Here is a 22,853-nt window from a genome sequence, read left to right as displayed (position 1 = left end):
CAGGGATCGAATGAAGGGTAGAGCAACTGGTCGTAACACATCTGAAATGTAACGTCCACTATTCAAAGTGCCGTCAATGCGAACAAGAGGTGACCGAGACGTGTAACCAACGGCACTCCATACCATCACGCCGGGTGATACACCATTATGGCGATGACGAATACACGCTTCCAATGTGCGTTTATTGCGATGTCGCCAAACACGGATGCCACCATCATGATGCTGTAAACAGAACCTGGATGCATCTGAAAAAATGACGTTTTGCCATTCGTGCACCCAAGTTCGTTGTGAGTACACCACCGCAGGCGCTCCTGTCTGTGATGCAGCGTCAAGGATAACCACAGCCATGGTCTCCGAGCTGATAGCCCATGCTGCTGCAAACGTCGTCGAACTGTTCGTGCAGATGGTCGTTGTCTTGCAAACGTCACCATCTGTTAACTCAGGGATCGAGAGGTGGCTGCACGATCCGTTACAGCCATGCGGATAAGATGCCTGTCATCTCGACTGCTAGTGATACGAAGCCGTTGGGATCCAGCACGGCGTTCCGTATTACCCTCCTGAACCCACCGATTCCATATTCTGCTAACAGACATTGGATCTCGACCAACGCGAGCAGCAATGTCGCGATACGATAAACGGCAATCAAATGGTTCAAATGGCTCTGAGCACTATGGGACTTAACATCTGTGGTCATCAGTCCCCTAGAACTTAGAAGTACTTAAACTTAACTAACTTAAGACATCACACACATCCATGCCCGAGGCAGGATTCGAACCTGCGACCGTAGCGGTCGCGTGGTTCCAAACTGAAGCGCCTAGAACCGCAAAGCCACAGCGGCCGGCAAAACGGCAATCGCGATAGGCTACAATCCGACCTTTATCAAAGTCGGAAACGTGATAGTACGCATTACTCCTCCTTACACGAGGCATCAAAACAACGTTTCACCAGGCAACGCCGGTCAACTGCTGTTTGTGTATGAGAAATCGGTTGGAAACTTTCCTCATGTCAGCACGTTGTAGGTGTCGCCACCGGCGCCAACCTTGTGTGAATGCTCTGGAAAGCTAATCATTTGCATATCACAGCATCTTCTTCCTGTCGGTTAAATTTCGCATCTGTAGCACGTGACCTTCGTGGTGTAGCAATTTTAATGGTCAGTAGTGTATATAGTATATATAGTATATACATAGTATATACAAAGCGAGGTCATAGTATATACAAGACAAGGGATCATGGGTTGAAACTTGGAATGTGAAAATAACGTTAATTTTTGGCAAAAGCTTGATGCCCCTCGGGAACTATGGTTATAATCTATAACATTTATGCGCGGCATTAAAAAGACGCTGGGTTTATTTTCATAAATTTCATTCAACAAGGAAAATGAAACTTTTATGTGTACTGCTACATAAAGACAAGTCGTTTTTTAAAGTTGTTACCAAAAATCTTGAAACGCTTTCTAGTGATTTACTTTTTTACGTGTTACGGTAATAAACGTTCACTTGGGCATAGGCTATGTTTTTAATATAGTAACATATAAATGTATATATGCACTATATAAAGGTGAAACGTTGTTACCAAATAGCTCGAAAAGATCTTTACTGATTTATTTCAAATTTTTACGCATTACTCTAATGACGATTCGGATGGACACAGCTTATATATTTTTAATAAATATAATATATGAGTATAGATGTAGTACATATAGGGAAGCATTGTTATAAAACGGTATTCTAATGATCATTCAGACGGACATATGCTGTTTCGTTTTTTTTTTTTATTTCTGCGGTATATAAATATATATGCAACATATATACCCAAAATCTCGAAACACTCTTCACCGATTTACTCTAATGAACACTGGACAGACATTGGCTATATATTTTTAATATTCAAGTAATATTTAAATATATCAGTGATATATCTAGAGAAAAAGTTACCAAAAGTCTCGGTTACTTCTTGACCGATTTACTTCGAATTTTTACACGTTACTCTAATGAGCAATCATTAAAGCAGAGGCGTTTTTCGTTTCAGCAGGATCTTCTCATGAAATTCGATCGCCAGCTTTCACGTTGTTAGCTAGAAACAAGAAAAGCTATGGACCGATTTACTTGAAAGTTTTACACGCAATGCATTCATAAACATTTAGATTAACGTACGCTATGTATTTTTTTATTTCTCCTAAACATTCAGACGGCATAGGCTATATATTTTTTTGTAGAACAATGTACAGGTTTTCTGTTAAAACAGACTGTGAGAAAAACAAATTCTGTGCTGTTGTCAGCTGTGGCAATGTGCGTTTTTTTTTTCTTTCTCGAAGTCAGTTTTAACTACGATAGCACGACATTTAAATCATTAGATAAATTGTTTCTCCCTTATATATTGCTTCTAATTATACATATATTTTCAAACAATAATTCCATACACATCAATGAGCTGTTTTCTTTTCATTCTTGCAGTCGGTTTTCACAGACAACAGAGAAGTTTAATTTATGGCTTATCGGCTCATGACATTATTATTATCATATTACTGTAGAATATGAATTTGCAGTAACAATAAACAAGGTTCAGGACAGAGAGTGGGGTTAAGAGGAGATGAAAAGAGAGGATGGGGGAGGGAGGAAATGGATATAGAGCGGAGGGGGAGGGGGGGGGTGATATAAAGATTTAGAGATAGAGGGTGAGGGAGGAGGAGGCGGAGAGAGACGAGGAGGATGTGATGGACAGAGAAGGGGGCGAGGAGATTAGGACGTATGTCCAATTCCCATATATATTTAGCAATTGCAAAGCATTAACGAGTTCGCCAATCAAAAATAAAGACACTTGCTACGTTTTCAGTGATGGACTTAAAATAAATGCTGAACAGAGTGCCTACACTTGACTTTGGAGGCAACATTGCTTTTTTATTCGTCCTATTACCGAATGAAATTGTGCCCACAAGTTGTATACCTTCTTATTTATCTTGCGCATTGGAATTTCAATATTTCATTGAGTTTTAAATCGTGTTCAGTCTTCCTTTTTTGTACAGTGTATTCATAATACGTTGCCTCTATGAAATTATGCCAAGGACTTGTTTTATTAGACGACTATTTTTTTCTTTGAGATTTTATTTAACTTCATCAATTGTAGCGGCGAAAGAGATTTCATACAATATTGAGCAAACAAGTTTTAATCTCTGACAGAATAAAGGAGTTATGTTTGCTTGATGAAATCATCTTCAGCGAAAGCTGAAATTTAGCTTCCACTTCATGTTCATAGTTCCGTGTTTATTCTTATAGACAAAATTCTCCTTCTGCATTAAAATTAGAATGTGGAGACAACTATTTGTCTACTGTAGTGATGATGAAATAATTAAAAGCTTAAGAACGTTTGTGCTCCGTCCATCTTCACCAGTTGTTAGGCGACAATGGCTTATTTATAGCAAATGTATTTCTCTTTGCTCTTGTCAACTAAATCGTTCTTGCTAATTTATGACGCAGGTCGTTGTATCAAATATTTCTTACTTCGTGAACTACATATAAAATTTGTGAAAATTACCGTATAAAGTACTTTGAAAGTCCTCTTTATCTTTCCAAAAGAAATATATGTTGTTTCTTTCTGTTCCTGAAGTGAAGAATTCTGTACTCCATCTGAATATCAGCAAATTAGTTCGTGATATGCTAAATACACCGTGTCCCAGGAGGAATGGTCAATATTCAGGGATATAACACGATCACACAAAGCAAAAAGTCTAGTGACATGGGCTCTGAAATGCATACCTTAAGAGTTGTGAGTACTTCATCTTCGATACTGTGAAACAAATATCTTCTACCGCACGCTTTTTGCTTTCCGTATTTGGAGATGTGGTAGTATGGACCAAAAAGAGAAAAACAGTCAGGTAATATGGACTCTAAAGTGCATACCGTAAAAGCTATCAGCACTTTTTCATTTTCGCTGCTGTGAAACACATCTGATCTACTGACAAGTGCTCATAGCTCTTAAGATATGGACTACAGAAACCATGTTTACTGGACAGTTTTTTCTTTCTTTGGTCCACAATACCTCCTCCCAAAATACAGAAGGCAAAGAGTTTACAGCAGAAGAGATTTGTTTCACAGTATCGAAGATACTACGGTATGCATTTTTAGAGCCAGTGTTTACTAGAAGTTTTTGCATCGACTGAACGTTCCTATCACATACCTGAATACTGACTATTCTTCCTAGAATATCTTGTGTACATAAATAACACCCAGAGACTCTCTTAAAGTGTGATTTTTTAGCAACTAAACGGTTTGTAGTTACTGATTATTAGACTGAGATAAGTGTTCTTTAATCCCACCGCGAATATTTGGTTCGTATGATTATTTGCTTTATATTGTCTAATATTTTCCAGTACTTGCATTCTTTATCTAACCGAACACTAACATCTCCTAATAGAGCATTGATATGAAGTAGTATTTTAGACATTGTTTCTTTTTTCCCCTTGGTCCCTAAACTCTATCAAATTTTTATGGGCTGTTCTATCATTTTGTTGAGCGGCGCGTTTGCGTTTATTGGTGTGTACGAAATATTCACACGATTTGTAATGACTGTCATTACTCTGTTCCTTCCGATTTCAGATTTTTCACTGAGCTCCATAACTCCATATATTTGTGTTAGCGCTGAAAGAGTTTTTTGAATTTAATACGCTTTGAAGTTCGCGTTTTCTGTCTCACTTTTGAAGAGCCTGTAATTTTTAATATCAGCGGAATTTTCTTCTGTTCAACTCATTTCTTGAACAGCTGTTAATTCAATTATTTAGCCACTGAACATTTTCTCTGCTTTGAACAATGTTTTTGCTAGAAAGAGCCAGTTTATGTTTTGCGTTCCAAGGAAAGTTGGAAGCAATTAGGGATCTTGTACAGAGGTGTCCAGCTCCGTAATCGTTTATCAGTCTAGACTTCTCGTAATACGAATGTGTCTTATTAGAAACAGTGCATTAGTTACTGAGGTACGGACTGATTTTGTTAGCATCTCACAGTACTTTGTTTTGATTTGGACCAAAAGTGGTTAGTCCCAGAAAACATGTTTCAAGCTGTATCTCTCCAAGATGATATTGACCGCTTTCGAAGCTAGCTGTAACTCAAACACAAAATGGACAGAGGAAACCTCTAACCTACAGAAAGTAGCAGTAGCATCTGCATCTTCCTCGCCATTCAGATGGCACTATACATTTTCACCTTTAGCATTAATAGTTGACTGATTTCGCCTGTCTTCTAACGAGGACTTCCTCAAGACGTTGACAGCCAGCTGCCCTTTCATGAGGTTTATCTACATCTACATGATTGCTCTGCAGTTCACAATTAAATGCCTAGCAAATGGTTCATCGAACCACCCTTAGGCTATTTTTCTACAGTTCCACTTTTGAACAGCGCTCGAGAAATCCGAACACTCAAATCTTTCCGTGCTCTTATTTCCGATTTCTCTTATTTTTGTTATGATGTTAATTTCTGCCTGTGTAGATGGTCGCCGACAAAATAGTTTCGCTTTCTGAGGAGAAAGCTGGTGATTGAAATTTCATGAGAAGATCCAGCTGGAACGAAAAACGCCTTTGTTTTAATGATTGCCACCCCAATTCGCGTATCACATCCATGGCCCTCTCTCCCCTATTTCGCGATAATATAAAAGGTGCCGCCCTTGTTTGAACTGTTTCGATGTCTTCCGTCAATCCTATCCGATGCTGATCCCATACTGCGCAGCAGTACTCTAGGAGAGGACGGACAAGCGTAGTGTAGGCAGTTTTCTTAGCAGATCTGTTGTATTTTCTAAGTGCTCTGCAAATTAATCGCAGTCTTTGGTTTGCTTCCCCCACAATATTATCTATGTGATCGTTCCAATTTAAGTTACTCAAATTGTAATCACTAAGTATTTAGTTGAATTTACAGATTTTTAGATTTGCGCTATTTATCGCTTAACCGACATTTAGCGAATTCCTTTTTGTACTCATGCGTATGACTTCCCACTTTTCATTATTGCCGGCCAGTGTGGCCGAGCGGCTCTAGGCGCTTCAGTCTGGAACCACGCGACCGCAACGGTCGCAGGTTCGAATCCTGCCTCGGGCATGGATTTGTGTAATGTCCTTAGGTTAGTTAGATTTAAGTAGTTCTAAGTTCTAGGGGACTGAGGACCTCAGATGTTAAGTCCCATAGTTCTCAGAGCCATTTGAACCATTTTTTTCATTATTTATTATCAGTTGGCACTCCTGGCACTATGAGAATATCTTGCCTAAATCTTTTTGCAGTTGGTTTCTCCCTGTTCTTCCTATCCATTTACAGGGTTGCTACCGGTGTAGCGGAATTACAATAATAATAAAATTAATAATAATAATAATTAGAAAAAATCTCTCACAAGCTTTCGTCATCTGCTAGAATCGAAGAGCACCTGTTTCCTGTGAATAAACAAGCACAACGGCTTCTTAGCTCTGTGACATCCAACAATGGTGACAGGAAGTCCCTTATAACGAAAAATATATAGGTAGTAATTGCAGGTACTAAGACATCTGCAACAGGGTTTTGACGAGTAATTTTATGATACTGCGTTATACAAAAACCATTTGTTATTATTATTATTATTACTATTATTGGTGATGGTAGTAGTAGTAGTAGTAGTAGTAGTATATGACTTTTACTGTAGTAGAACCATCTTAAAGCCTTTGGTTGAGAGAAATCCTTTCAAAGGTCTCTGTACATCGTCAAATTATTGCCAACACATTTTTCTATGTAGGTTGGGCCCTGTTAGAAATACTGGATGCCTCTTGGCTGTTTGGTTGTCCATATGAACTGGCTGCTGGTATTGCATTCCAGCAGGCCATGAAAGCTGCTGGGAGTTTTCCTTCTTTTATTTTGTTTTTAATATCGAGGTTGCACAGAAAGCTAGAGGTAATAATCTGCCGGGGCAGGAGTCCCTTCCCCAGCCAAGGGGGTGGAAGGGGTGGGCAGAACGGGGTGGGTGGGGCGGTCAATACAACGAAGGCTCCATTCGTGACGCGGTGCGCCGCGGCGCACTATCGTGCATCCTTCAGTGCGGATCGCATCACGCCATTGACAAGAGGGCTGCTCACCATCAAGTTCTCGATGAGCAGGAACATTAGGTTTTATGTCATATGGAAAAGATGTTTAGAGACATAGTTTTTTCATAGCTTGTTTCGGAAGCCAGTTCGAGATGGTCAGTTCCATTTAATCACAGTCCGATCCAGAACGTCTATGACAATAGTAGAGAAGATTAGCAGATAATAGATGTAATATCTCTAAAATTCTAACGTTAATTTGTTTTGGGCCATAATTTCGATGTGGTACATTATCCACTGCAGTCCCAGAAGTGAGTAATTTATTTTTTCCCTAAGCTATTAGCGACTGAAGTGGTGAAGTGGTTAGGGCACTGAACTCATAATTGGGGGCAACAGGGATCAGTACCCGTTGGACCATAGAGCTTAGATTTTCTGAAATTTTCCAGACTCACTGATTCTTTCATTAGGGGCGAGATCGTAAAAGAACGAGGACCAACTGTATGGACCATGGTATAGAAAAATATCAGCAGTGGGCTTTTTGAACGTATCAGAAGTGTTTGTCCTTACGTTTTCCTGTTACTTCAGGGTCTGCTTTCCCAACAACGCGGCACCAACTGCCTTCACTAAAGCTTAGCTTCTTCATATCACCTTGGATACTGGATTGATGGCCTTTGTAGTCTGGTCCCTTCAACCCCCACAAACCAACCAACCAACCAACCTTGGATATTCGTCAAACAGCTGGTTTGAGGTCTCTCACTATCTCTCTCTTTATAACCATGGAAAGGTACTTTTTCGCGATCTGGTCATTGGGTCTTGGTACTATATGACATTACCATCTCAGCCTGGATATGGAAAGTTTTTCATTTATGAGAAAGACTTTAAAACTATCTCTTTCGAATTTATTGCACACGGTGTCTTTCAATGTTACTCCTCCCGCCCATCGTGACATACGCATTTCTGTTGTATGGAGTTTCTGTTCGTGAGTCATTTTTTAGGTCCAGGCAGTGAAACTCCATGCACCAGAAATGTGCATGTTATGTCGGGCGGGAGGACTAACATTAAACGACAAAGTGCGCAGAGAAGTCATAAGAGGTAATTTTGAATTCTTCCCCATAAATTAAAAACCCTTAGAATACAGGCGGAGATGATGCGGTCACAAAGCACGAATACACGATGACCGTGTCGTGGAAAAGGGAGAAGAACACTTGAAACCAGCGTGATAACGAATTTCCAAAGTGACATGAAGAATTTAAGCCTTAGTGCAAATGCCTACCAACAGGAGAGATGGAGTCACATAATGAAGAAAACCGACAGATAGGAACGGGAAAAGGCGAGAAGAATGACTTCTGATTCATTCAACAAGGCTACTGCCAACACTGTTGTCCTCTCTTGTCCTTAGCAATCTCAGCCTTGATGTCTCTCTTCTAAGTTGGAATCACCATGGGTCACTTTAGGGAGCTGTATATGTCTCGTGGTGTAATGTAAGGGTCCTCGTGGACACGCGATGCCGACCGCCCCTGCATCACCACCTACAAATGGCATCTTTGAAGGTCAGCATGGCGGCCAGAGTCGTGCATCACGACACATTTACCCCACGAGCTCGCCTGCAGCCGGTCGCTCCGTTCTGTTGCCCGCATCGCTGGTAGTCGAGCTCAGCCTTGGTGCAGCATGGATACAGACAGCGCTGGGAAGGTGGGGATACCGACCGCACACGAACGGCTTTGCTTCCTGAATCTTTGGCACTCGTTTGAGCATCATGGAAGTTTGATATTCTAGGAAGAGTGCGTCAATTTTTTATTCGTTTGTACAATTCATCTTTTCCTTTTTCTGCTTCTCTCTAAAGCTACCACCTTTCTGAACTCTTTTCCGAAAATTGATCCTAAAATTTGTAGATTTGATTTTATCTATGTGCATGCGACAGCATGCTTACCTAATATGTTCCAAAACGCCGAGTATAAAAAAGGGATTTTCCGGTGCTCATACCTCGGGTTCTATTGATGACAAAAAGATAGGATCAAGTATTTTGGATAGCCCTCGGGCTAGGGACCATTATTATACCCGACAATAGGGATCGTCTTTATGTCACTATCCTACAGCATGGGGTAAAGTACGAATATTACACACTTACTTCTGCTTAGGCAAATGGAGCAAATCAGTTCGTTCTTTTGGCATTTCATGTAGTCTACGGTGGGACTGATGGGACTTACTGAGTTGCCAGACTTATGGAGGTACCATCAATGCATGGGCGGGTCATCGGAAAACCCCAAAAAAAGGTTTTGTCTGCCCTAGTTTACAAAGTGACGTAGCGTGTAGAAACATTCCTCAAGGTGTCTCCGATATCATCTGTGAACCCTATGTTGTAGAACTGAAACACAGGCAACATTTTTTTGTACGTAAACTCCGGTGTGACGCGTAAAATTAGTTTTACGTTTTTTCAAATTCATATAAATAAACTAAGTTTTACTAACCAATACATTTCATTTCATATGAGTTGCATACCATGTTGCAGCAGGGAAAAGAAGGGAGCCAACGATAAAATGCTCCTATCAGAGATAAAAAAATGTGAATATGTTCCTGTTTATTTAAAAGACTGAGTGAAAAGTGCGGTACCAGCTACCTCAATCTACACTATGTGATCAAAAGTATCCGGACTCCTGGCTGAAAATGACTTACAAGTTTTTGGCGCCTCCCATCGGTAATGCTGGAATTCAGTATGGTGTTGGCCCATCCGTAACCTTGGTGATAGCTTCCACTCTCGCAGGCATACGTTCAATCAGGTGATGGAAGGTTTCCTGGGGAATGGCAGCCCATTCTCCGCGGAGGGCGGCGCCGAGGAGGTATCGATGCGGTCGGTGAGGCCTGGTACGAAGTCGGCGTTCCAAAAAAATCGCAAAGGTGTTCTATAGGATTCAGGTCAGGACTCTGTACAGGCCAGTCCATTACAGGGATGTTATTGTCGTGTAACCACTCCGCCACAGGCCGTGCATTATGAACAGGTACTCGAGCGTGTTAAAAGATGCAATCGCCATCCCCGAATTGCTCTTCAACAGTGGGAAACAAGAAGGTGGTTGAAATATCAATGTAGACCTGTGCTGTGATAGTGCCACGCAAAACAACAAGGGGTGCAAGCCCCGTCCATGAAAAACAAGACCACACCGTAACACCACCGCCTCCGAATTTTACTGTTGGCACTACACACGGTGGCAGATGACGTTCACCGGGCATTCGTCATATCCACACTCTGCCATCAGATCGCCGCACTGTGTACCGTGATTCGTCACTCTACACAACGTTTTTCCACTGTTCAGTAGTCCAATGTTTACGTTCCTTACACAATGCGAGGCGTCGTTTGGCATTTACCGGCGTGATGTGTGGCTTATGAGCAGCTGCTCGACCATGAAATCCAAGTTTTCTCACCTCCCGCCTAGCTGTCATAGTACTTGCAGTGGATCCTGACGAATTTTGGAGTTCTTATGTGATGGTCTGGATAGGTGTCTGCCTATTACAGCTTACGGTCCTCTTCAACTGTCGGCGGTCTCTGTCAGTCAACAGACGAGGTCGGCCTGTACGCTTTTGTGCTGTACGTGTCCCTTCACGTTAGTAGTAACAAAGAGCACAAGGAAGACAGCGAAAGTGATAGGAGGCGGTAGTAGTAGGACAGGACGGAGGGGGCTGTGGCTGTGACACAGGAGACAATGACATAGAGACACAAAGAAATGGTGACAACGGGACAGGCTGAATAAGTGAGTGAGAAAGATCTACTGGGCGTGGGTGTGTATGAGCTCACTTACAGTGATGGACTAGTGGGTGTGAGTGAGTTACAGTCAGGGGAGCTTGTGGGAGTTGGAGATGAGCTGACTGTTAAAAAAAGCACGAATATATTCGCATCCCAAAGTTGTTGAGAAAATATTTAAAGGTGCTGAGTTAGGTAAAATGAGGCAGCTGGCACTCTACTTTTCAGTCAGAGTTCTTTAAATAAACAGAAATATATTTTCATTTTTTGCCGCGCGGAGTGGTCACGCGGTTTGAGGCGTCATGTCACGGACTGCGCGGACCCTCCCGCCGGAGGTTCGAGTCCTCCCTCGGGTATGAGTGTGTGTGTTGTTCTTAGCATAAGTTAGTTTAATTTAACTTAAGTAGTGTGTGAGTCTAGGGACCGATGACCTAAGCAGTTTGGTCCCTTAGGAATTCATACACATTAGAACATTTTCATTTTTTGCGCTCCTATGGGAGCACTTTTGCGCTGGTTACAGTTTGATCCATAGTTGGAACATCGTCTAGGCATTTTTCAGCCATCTCCTGGAACACCGAGTTTTTTATATTCTTGTTTGTGTAACGTTTATGTGTCATTTTCCATAAAAAAAGTCTTTTGCGCTACAGTTCCAGAAGTTTTCGATGTGGTCTGTGGTCAATTCCTTCGCCATACTGGAAGCAACTAGAACTTTCTGTCATGGGAAAACCAGAGGAAAACTTACGGACTTTATACATGTGCCTTGGCCAGTTGGTTCAGAAATCTGCACGTTTGTGTTCAGTTAATGAGAACAGATTGGTTGTTCAAAAAATGGTTCAAATGGGTCTGAGCACTATGGGACTTAACTACTCAGGTCATCGGTCCCCTAGAACTTAGAACTACTTAAACCTAACTAACCTAAGGACATCACACACATCCATGCCCGAGGAAGGATTCGAACCTGCGACCGTAGCGGTCACGCGGTTCCAGACAGTAGCGCCTAGAACCGCTTGGCCACAAGGCCGACGGATCGGTTGTTCCGAGAACTGCTGCTAACGGCCACAAGATCGTCTTTCCACAAATGTACAGATGGAGATTGCAGGTGTTCCAGAATCAGACGCAAATATCGGTGAAAAAAAATACAATAAAATATAAGAACAGTTCTTCCGCAAGATGTCCACCTAACTCCGGTGTGTGTGTCAGTAAAAAAATATTTGCCATTCCCCAGTACAATATTGCAAAAAGTCGATAATTACATGGACGACATTTAATAAAATTATATATTTTCACTGCATCGCAAGGTACAGAGTTTTCCGCATGCACATAACGTTACGTTAGTTTAACAATTACAAGCAATGGAGGAGATTTAAGGAATGCTCATGTTCCTGGTGTTACAGCCATCAGTTACTATATGTAAAGGAAAGTCGTTGTTTCATGTTGTTGCCAAAAATTTCGAAAAGTGCTTGACCAATTTACTTCAGAGTTTTACAAGATGCTCTAATGTACATTTGGACGGACATTGGCTACACATTTTTCAAAATACATGTAATGTACAGAAACATATATGATATTTAAAGTGTAAACGTTGTTAAAAAAGCTCGAAAAGTTCTTAACCAATTTATTTGAAATTTTTACACTCTACTCTAATGAATATTCAGACGGAGATAGGCTACATACACACATCAAAAAAGTTTTGTATCACCCTGGTTCCCAGAACTCCTGAAGACAGACGTTGACTGTAGGTGTTGTTTCATAGACACAGTCCCTTTGACTGCTCGGAGATGTCACTAAATCCGCCCGAAGATGTAAACAACTGTGCACCTGCAGCACCTATTAGACGGAGAGGGTATGGCAGCCGCTCAGTTCCAGTCATTTTACCAGAAAGTAGGTACACGGCTCGTGTTGTCTGTCGTTCCACCAAGTCTAGACGGTCAATACCGCGCATCGATGGTTCAAATGGTTCAAATGGCTCTGAGTACTATGGGACTTAACATCTGAGGTCATCAGTCCCCTAAAACTTAGAACTACTTAAACCTAATTAACCTATGGACAACACACATATCCTTGCCCGAGGCAGGATTCGAACCTGTGACGGTAGCAGTCGCGTGGTTCCAGACTGAAGCGCCTAGAACCTCTCGGTCACAGCAGCCGGCCCGCGGTTCGATAGCGTTCGCATTGTTACTTTGTGCCAGGAAGGGTTCTCAAAAAGGAATTGTCCAGGCGTCTCGGAGTGAAGCAAAGCGATGTTGTTCGGACATGGAGGAGATGCAGAGAGACAGGAACTGTCGATGACACGCCTCACTCAGGCCGCCCAAGGGCTACTACAGCAGCGGATGACCACTACCTACGGATTATGGCTCGGAGGAACGCTGAGAGCAACCCCATCATGTTGATTAATGCTTTACCTGCGGCCACAGATCGTCGTGTTACGACTCAAACTGTGCGCAATAGGCTGCATGATGCGCAACTTCACTCCCAGTGTCCATGGCGAGGTCCATCTTTGCATCCACGACAACATGCAGCGCGGTACAGATGGGCCCACCAACATGCCGAATGGACCGCTCAGGATTGGCATCACGTTCTCTTCACCGATGAGTGTCGCATATGCCTTCAACCAGACAATCGTCGGAGATGTGCTTTGAGGGAACCCTGTCAGGCTGAACGCCTTAGACGCACTGTTTAGCGAGTGCAGCAAGGTGGGGGTTCCCTTCTGTTTTGGGGTGGCATTATGTGAGGCCGACGTATGCCGCTGGGGGTCATGGAAGGCGCCTTAACGGCTGTACGATACGTGAATGGCATCCCTCGACCGATAGTGCAACGATATCGGCAGCATATTGGCTTTGCATTCGTCTTCACGGACGACAGTTCTCGCCCACATCGTGCACACCTTGTGAATGACTTCTTTCAGGATAAAGACATCGCTGGAGTAGAGTAGCCAGCATGCTCTCTAGACATGAACCCTATCGAACGTGCCTGGAATAGATTGAAAAGGGCTGTTTATGGACGAAGTGACCCACCAATCACTCTGAGGGATCTACGCAGTTGAGGAGTGGGACAGTGTGGACCAACAGTGCCTTGATGAACTTGTGGATAGTATGTCAGGCATGCATCAACGCAAGAGGATGTGCTGCTGGGTATGAGAGGCACCGGTGCGTACAGCAATCTGGACCACCACCTCTGAAGGTCTCGCTGTATGGTGGTACAACATGCAAAGTGTGGTTTTCATGAGCAATAAAAAGGGCGGGAATGGTGTTTATGTTGATCTGTATTCCAATTTCCTGTACAGGTTCCGTAATTCTCGGAACCGAGGTGATGCAAAACTTTTTTTGATGTGTGTATGTGACGTCTGCGAACCTGAGCAAAGCCGCAGGTAAGAAGCTCCTCATAAAGTCATGGATCGATTTCAACCAAAGTTTGTACTTGTGCTACTTGTTATCTGGAAAGAAATACAGTAGGTGTGGGAACCATCAATTTCAACTGGTGTGGGGATGATAACGTGGTGATGGAGAGAAAATAGAAGCGAAGCAGATGTACAGATAGAGGGGGGGGGGGGGGGGAGAGGAGGAGGTGGGCTGAGATAGAGAGGACGAGGAGGTGAACAGAGAAATGTGGAGGGGGATATGGACAGAGAAAGGGAGAACGAAGAGATGGTCTAACAGAAGACTGGAATGAATACATACCTTGGCAATGCCAGGCACTCAGTAGTAAAATAATCAGCACTGTAGAACATTAAACCAGTGTCATATGTGTTTCCGTTGATAATGTTTTTTATAATGTCTGTTTTTGAATAATATGCGTACAAGAAACACCGTTGTATCGCAATATCATGCAAATGTTTTGTTTTAATAATAAAAAAACCGGACAAGTGCGAGTAGAATTAGCGTTCTAAGGCTTCTGTACAAACTTAATTATGTTCATCTATAGGTTTTGATGAGTGAGTTTGTGAGTATCAACATAAGCGACATAAATGGTGCATATTTCATTGACTTCGAAGCTTAAATTGTTACACTGGCAAGGGACCGTAAACCTTAGTATTTCACATAAATTTCAACTGGATACTTCTTCCCGTTTCTGGCAAAAAGATGTCTTAACAGACGGACAGACAGACAACAAATAGGGAAAAATTGATGTGATATAATTACGGATTAACAGTTTTAAGAACTTTTCCTTTACTTGTTCTGTGGAGACATGCTTGTTGCCAAATATCATGACTATATCAATGAGAAGTACCCTACAGGTTTTGATGTGTGAGTTTGCGAGTATCAAAATATAGTATTTGGCATGAATGTCAACTTGATACCTCTACCCTTTTCTGAGTTAAAGGGGTCTTAAAAGTCGAATAGATGGGCAGACAAAAAAGTGATCCTATAAGGGTTGCGGTTTTACCATTTGAGGCACAGAACCCAAGGAAGTAAAGTTGCGCTCAACCCAAAGGTTAGTTAGGACACTGCAACGTTTTTGTAGGCATCGTCCTGTTAGAGGTTGATTCATTCTATCTTTTAACTGGAGCAAGGTGTAGCCTCACAAACTCATATATACAATTTAGTGCTAATGGAAGCAATCAGTGACAGGAAAAATCCTTGGAGACACTGAACATCGGATCACGGACCTTTGAATTTGTAGTCTGACACCTCTCCCTGAGCTAGTGTTTCCTTTTTATTTTTAACTTTTTCGAGCTAAACTACGTATGAAATAAATAAAATAACGTTTGTGAAAATTACAGCACTTGGGAAGATAAGTCTGAATGAATAAGAACATAAAGGATGTGTAGGCCAGAGTACTATAATGGGTGATCAAAACGTTTGAGGACGTTGCTGCAGCATACAAAATGCAACGTAGCGCAGCTCCGATGGGCTTATATAAGCACCGACATGTAGATAATGGATTAGTGTGGCATTCGTGTTTTTCCGACGTGCTTTCCGCAAACGCGGAAACGTGAACTATGGCGACTTTATTACCAGATGCATCCAAATATGAGCAATGCGCTGTTATTCTTTTCATGGGTACTGAAGCACAATCACCGGTAGAAGTCCATCGGAGAATGAAGGATGTGTATGGGGCAGCATGTCTGTCGAAAATCACCGTTATGGAATGGTGCACCAAGTTCCGTGCTGCTGCTTCATATAACGCACATCCCCACATCGCAAATGTCGTAACGTAGAAGTTACAACTCACGTGGGAGACACTCGAGCACACGCCCTATAGTCCTGATCTCTCCCCATGCGATTATTACGCCTTCAGTCCCTTGAAAAGGGCCTTGAAGGGTCGACGATTCCAGCTGGACAAGGATGTGCATAAAGTAGTTACGGACTTCTTCACGCGGCACGATACGTGTTTAAACAAACAGGTATCTTCAACTTGGTGCGTTGGTAGAATGATTGCCTCAATTTTCACAGCGATTTTGCATGAGTGGCATACCGATTCTGGACCGTATGACCTTCGATTGGAAGCTTTGTAATCACCCCTTATACTAACAAATGATTAAGACTAAAGAGATATGCTGTACACAGAGGCTCAACAGCTTCGTGTCTTGTGTGACAGGAAAGGACTGTGTTTCGTCGAACCCATTTAACGAATATCATCAAACCGATTAGAAGTGTGAAAGGGTGTAATATCTTTTCATCACGGCCGGAAATCAGTTAACAGCTTCCTCTACAGTGTTGGATACGAGATGGAACAATACAAAGGGTGTGGACCTGTTGCCTTAGCAGTTCGATTTTGTCTGCTGCAGCGTAATTTCGTGGCACGCATTCTGTTGTGTCGAATCCCGTTGTCAGTAAACCACAAACGGTACGTCTCAGACTGCCTTGGGCCAGAGGTGTACACATTCCGCTTTTAACCTGCCCATGCTTGATGCTTGCCTATAAGCCAGGCAGGCAGGCTGTCGTACTTTACTAGCCACTTCGATTCCAGCCAAGCTACCACCAACCCAAGCAGGCTAAAGGGATCTTGCTTGCCTGCCCGTCTTCCCGCGGTGCTATGCTACGTAGTATTTATTCTGTACGCTTTCTTCGCAGTGTTATGAGTAGAAATCGCAAGTTCTTACCAGAGTATCGCAAAACGAGGCCCAATATAATATATATTCATTTTGGATCATTGTAGTCCAGAAAATTATGGATTTTATTTCTCCTTTTCCCCCTTTTCGGTGTACTTCGGGCTTATTTCTTTATTTCGATATAAACCGTTTTCTGTGCAACTTCACCCTCTTTCGGCTACTGCTGGCTGTTCATAATTCGAACCAACATCAGGTCATCTCAAATACATATTTTCTGTAGTAAGCAGAACCATCTCTGAAAATTGCTCTTCCTTGTGCTCAAGAAGATGAAGATATCTGCAGTATTATACTGCAACGCCAACTAAAGTAATCCACAGCTCGTGGTCGTGCGGTAGCGGTCTCGCTTCCCGCGCCTGGGCTCCCGGCTTCGATTCCCGGCGGGGTCAGGATTTTCTCTGCCTCGTGATGACTGGGTGTTGTGCGATGTCCTTAGGTTAGTTAGGTTTAAGTAGTTCTAAGTTCTAGGGGACTGATGACCATAGATGTTAAGTTCCATAATGCTCAGAGCCATTTTGAACTAAAGTAAGGTTTTGGAAGTCTACTTTCTGTAGCCGTGTTGTATTTCAGCCAAATATGAACCCAGTTACACCAATTTTAATTACTTTTGCCAGGATGTGTATTGCGGAATCTCTGTATTCATTCTAAGCGGTCAAAATAGTTAATTTTAAATGCTCCATCAGCATTTTAGCAAAGACGAAGTTCGTTTTTCATATTATTTTAATCTAAAAAGTACACGTCTGAAAGGAGAAGCTTTTCTTTCGTACTAAGCTTTCTTCGGACTTCGCTGCATACCACCAGAATGTGATTTTTAATATCCACTGAGCCATAATTTTTTCCTATTTGAATCAATGTTTGGCCTAAATTTAGAAAACCTGTATGTTGCTAAGTGACCTCAGGTCTTTAGCACATATTTCCACACACCTGTCAGTTATTGGAGTGCGGACACTGCTGGCCAAATTTACAGACATGTAGTAACATACTCGAAGTTCCCGAATGAATGTTTAGTAGCTTTTTACACAATTTGCAATGTGAGACATCTACCGATTTTCTTTTTTTTTTGTGGCTGGTTACTAATACACAGCGTCACCGGTTCAGATCCGGTCCAACTGTCTCTGTGGACAAGTAAGAGGACACTCAAAGCAACGGCTGAATAACAACCGAACATAGCACTTTGAAGGTGTGGCGGTAAGACTTTAAGTTCCGTGCCACCCTCCGACGGTGGAAGGACAGAGGAGGGGTGCAGTAATGCGAAAAACTCTATGGTCAAAGAGAAAAGTGGCTGGACATGAACAGACCACTGCTAGTAACTGTACGAAACGGGCAGAAAAACGCGGTCGTATTGGACCTGTCGTCAGTCATAGCCCGAATCCGAGTCCTCCGGGATGGTGAGCGGAACGGGGTGTCGGTGCCAGCGCCGTGGAACTGAAGTGCCGATGATTTGGAGTCCAGCGATTGTCTCACGGAGGACGTCCACTTTTCTGTACAGTTGGCGAGCCTTACGGCGAATGGTCGTCTTGAGAAGGGCTGTATTTGTCTCCTCATGCAGAGTGACAATCATGGTGAGCGGAGGGGCGTGAAGACTCCACCTGATAACTTTATTCTGTAGGCGCTGGAGCGTCAGTATCCGGGACTTACTAATCGTGGCCCACGCAGAGGAACCATACGTTAGTGAGGATAGGGCAACGGAGTGATACAGCTGGAGCCTGGTATCTAAATTCAGCTCTCGGCTGGAGAAGAGCGGGTACAAGGCCTTTGTGAACTTTAACCCTTTATGGGTGACGTATTCTGCGTGGCGGGGGAAGAAAAGTTTCTTATCCAACCAGACCCCGAGATACTTGGTAGCTTGGGCCCACGGGACCCGGACGCCACCGACTGAGATGTTGATGTGGAGTATAGGGCGCTGTTTAGTGAAATACACAGCCATAATTTTGGCGGCATTGAGGGCCATTTTACTGGAGCTACACCAGGTGACTGTTGCGTCCACACTCCTTCGGAGGCGAGCAATTAGTTGACCAGGATTGCTGCCGGTCGTATAAAGCGCTGTGTCATCGGCGTATTGCACCAAATGGCAGTGACGGATGACGGGCATGTCATTGACATAGACATTTAAAAGAACAGGTGACAGCACAGAGCCCTGAGGAGTATCCATTGACATGTGGCGTACACTGGAGCACTTTCCCCGCTGAGCAACGAGGAAGGTTCTCTGGTGCAGGAAATCATCCACGATTTTAACGTAGATGTCAGGGATGGGCGTTTGCGCCAGCATCTTATACACTCGGTTGTCCTGTCAAATCTTATCATAAGCATTCTGCACGTCCAAGAAGACCGCTGCCGTCGACATGCTGGAATTAGAACCCTTGCTGATGTGCTCTGTGATCCGGAGAATTTGCAGTTCAGCGGACAGGTGGGAGGTAAACCCAAACTGTTCGGGACGGATCGTCCCGGCTGCCGCCAGAGGCTGAGAAATGCGGTGGAGTGTGAGAGACTCCAGGACCTTCGCCATGGTGTTCAAAAGGCTGATGGGACTGTTGTTGGTAGGTACCGTAGGGTCTTTAGAAGACTTTGGCATCGCAATAAGCTCGGCCTGTTCCACTGTGGATGGGAAAAGCCACTCTGAAGACAACAGTTCAATATCCTTATGAAAAGGACTAGGGGTTTTCGCGGTAGCCAACAGAGATGTTCGTTGACGATCTCATCCAGGCTGGGGGCCGAATTACCCCGTTTCCTCTGGAGGATTCGGTGCACTTCTGCTGTGGATGTAAGGCGAGAGGCTATAAGTGGTGGTCTGTTTCGGAAGGCAGCTACAGCCCTCAGGATATCTTGGTCATCCTGGAGTTCATCTGGCGTGGGGTCCAGGATGAGCAGTTGAGTTTGGGCCTCAAAGGCATCAGCTAGCGTTTCCTCCACACGGAGGGTATTGTTTGTGAGACCAGCAGCAGTGGTTCTTATGGATTTTCAGTTCACGAAAAAGAGGAGGTACAGCATCCAGTGGGGTTAGAGCCCTGGGAACGTGGGAAGTAGAGACTTTTACCGCTCGATGGATTTTCGCAGTGAGGTAGTCAACTGCACGTATAAGATTGGCAGTGGTCGTCAGGTCTAGGTCCAGCTGGGTGCTGTTGTTGAGGATCCTTGCAAATTTGGCTCAGTCAGTTACCATGACAGTAGAACGGACGTCTAAGGACAATGCAACATCGGTAAGGTGTAGAAGGACTGGGTCATGGTCAGAAGTTAGGTCATGCAGTGTTTCCAAAGAAAACTGTACGGCAACATGTTTAAAAATGGCCACATCCAAAACATCCAGCTGGTAGTTGGAGTGGACTGGTATGTATGTAGGAGGGTGTGGGCCATAGATAGACAGTGCCAAGGTATCTTCCAGCTCAAGGAGGAGGAGACCCTTGGGATTGGCGACACGAGAATGCCACGCTGGATGTTTGGCACTGAGATCAGCCCCAATGATAAGCTTGTCAAATGACATGAGCTTGCGGAGGTCGGCCTCAAGGAGTGGTTGGTTAGGGCTCAAATAAGCTGCAGCAAATGTGATGGCCCCAAGCCAGGTGGAGACAGTGACAGCTGTGGCCTCTATGCAGTCCAGTGGCTGAAGAGTCTCTTGGTTGTGGACCAACGCCCTGCAGAGGAACACGGCTGTGACTCCACCACGGCGATTGAGCCGGTCAGTCCAATAGCAGACCATGTTGCGTAGGCGAAACTCGTCGGTTGGCTTAAGGTGTGTTTCAGTAACTGTGAGAATATCTAGATGTAGTCGATTTATTTGAAGCTGTCTCATAAATACACAAAAACTTTTCCCATGGACTTGGGCTCTGTCTCGTTACTGGTATACAGGGTGAAAAGTATTTAAAACGACAAACTCTGGGAGGTTGTAAGGGACATCAAAACAAATATTTTTCCGTAATGTCATTTTTTTCCTATGAGGTGTATTTAAACCGGTAGAAGAAGATTTCTCTGGCGGCAAATTAATTAAACCAAAAAACACTTTTCCATTTTTTTATGACCAAGAGACATGACATTAACACAACCCAATTTCAGTTACAGTAGATTTCCAAAAATGCCTCCATTGACACGTAAAAAAGGTTACACCGTCGGATCATGTTCTGTCCGACACGGGCAAAAACCCCAGAAGTACCTGAATTCTTCCTGCTGCTGCTACTATCCGGCAACCAGATCCTCTTCTGATGCAACAGGGGTTGCGTAAACAAGGTCGCGCATCTCTCCCCACACAAAAAAGTCCGGAGGGGACATATCTGGGGATCGAGCAGGCCATGGTACAGGACCACCTCTGCCAATACACATTTCTGGGAACCGTCGGTCCAGGAATCGACGCACACGACGACTGAAATGTGCCGGCGCCCCGTCATGTTGGAACCACATGCATTGTCTTGTAGGGAGCGGGACGTCTTCCAGCAATTCTGGCAAGGCTCTGGCGAGAAAATTGTAATAGTGCCTGCCATTTAATGGCCTGGGTAGCAGGTACGGCTCAGTTAAACAGTCCCCCAACAACACCGATCCACACATTAACGAAGAACAGCACTTGATGAGCGCTAGTAACTGTGGCATGTGGGTTATCCTCACTCCAAACATGCGAATTGTTCATGTTGAAGACTACATCACGCCCGAACGTTGCTTATCGGTAAAGAACACAGAGGATGGAAATGTAGGATGCATTTCACACTGTTCCAGGTACCACTGTGAAAACTGTGCTCTGGGTGGATAATCAACTGGTTCCAGGTTGTGGACACGCTGTAAGTGAAATGGACGTAACAATTGCCCTCCAAGGACTGTTCTTACTACATTCGTCTAATTTTTCCCCATGTTACGTGCAATTGCAAGAGTGCTGATTAAAAGATCCCGCTCCACATGCTGCAAGACAGCTTCCTCAAATTGCAGCGTTCTTATCGTGCGACGGCGTCCCTGTCAAAACGTTCCTGTCCAGGTAATCTGCTAAATGACCCGGTCTCACGCAGAAGTTGGTACACAGCAGCAAAGGTCGTATGATGCGGGATATGGCGATTAGGATATTATTGTTGATAAACCCGCTGTGCAGCTCGTCTGTTGTGGTGCGCTACGTAGTACGCACCAACCATATCAGTGTACTCACTCCAAGTGTATCGCTCCATTAGTAAACAGAGACAATGCACTACTACACTGGTGGACAGCAGTTGCCTACAACTGAAGAGCGTAATACGCCCTCTGACAACTGAAGATCATAATAGGACCTATAACAACTGAAGAGCGTAATACGGCCTCCACCGGTTTAAATAATCCTCATAGGAAAAAATGACATTAGGGAAATATGTTCGTTTTGATGTCCACTACATCCTCCCAAAGTTTGTCGGTTTAAATACTTTTCACCCTGTATATTCGTTATTTCTTAAATTGTCCCCAGTCTACTTTAAGTTTGGTTTGTCATTTTGCTGTCCCCACCGTTAAGATAGCTGAGTTACAGAGAAGCTGCTTACGAAAACATATACATGGCTATTCTGTAGTCTCGTTGGATTGATAGTGCAACCTGTTGTCAGGTGCAACAGGCTGGCAGGGACGCCTGCCAGCATAGCGGAAACCCAGGTTGCCTTGCTTTAACCACTGTGCTTCAGTACACATGCACTCTTGTGTCTCCGTTACGGGAGGTTGAGATGCTTTAACGGCAGCGGCGGAGATAGGCTGGAAGGAGGATTTGTTCACCTCTGCCTTGGGCACGCGAACGCCATCACATTAATGTCGAGTGGCAGAATGTAATGCTCTCGGGCAATACCTGCTTAATGATGATCGTGTAATTTTAGACGCTTGTGTGGCGAATGCGATATTGCATTGTTAAGTGTCGTAGAGAAACAAATGCTAAGTGTTATACTTTGGAGTATCATGGAATACAAAAGTCATGTCGACTTTTTTGTATTTCGGACAATATCAACGGCAACCGCTCGCTATGGAGAAGCATTACCCAGCCGTCCGCTTTCGCGTGGCCAGGTAGGGGTGGAACAGAACAAGGGGAGGTGGGGGGCAGAGCTGCACCCCGCGGCGCGCCGGCGTTTGTGCGT

The sequence above is a fragment of the Schistocerca piceifrons genome, chromosome X (assembly GCF_021461385.2).
Source record: "Schistocerca piceifrons isolate TAMUIC-IGC-003096 chromosome X, iqSchPice1.1, whole genome shotgun sequence".
In the NCBI taxonomy this organism is placed as follows: Eukaryota; Metazoa; Arthropoda; class Insecta; order Orthoptera; family Acrididae; genus Schistocerca; species Schistocerca piceifrons.
This window is presented reverse-complemented; position numbering follows the sequence as displayed.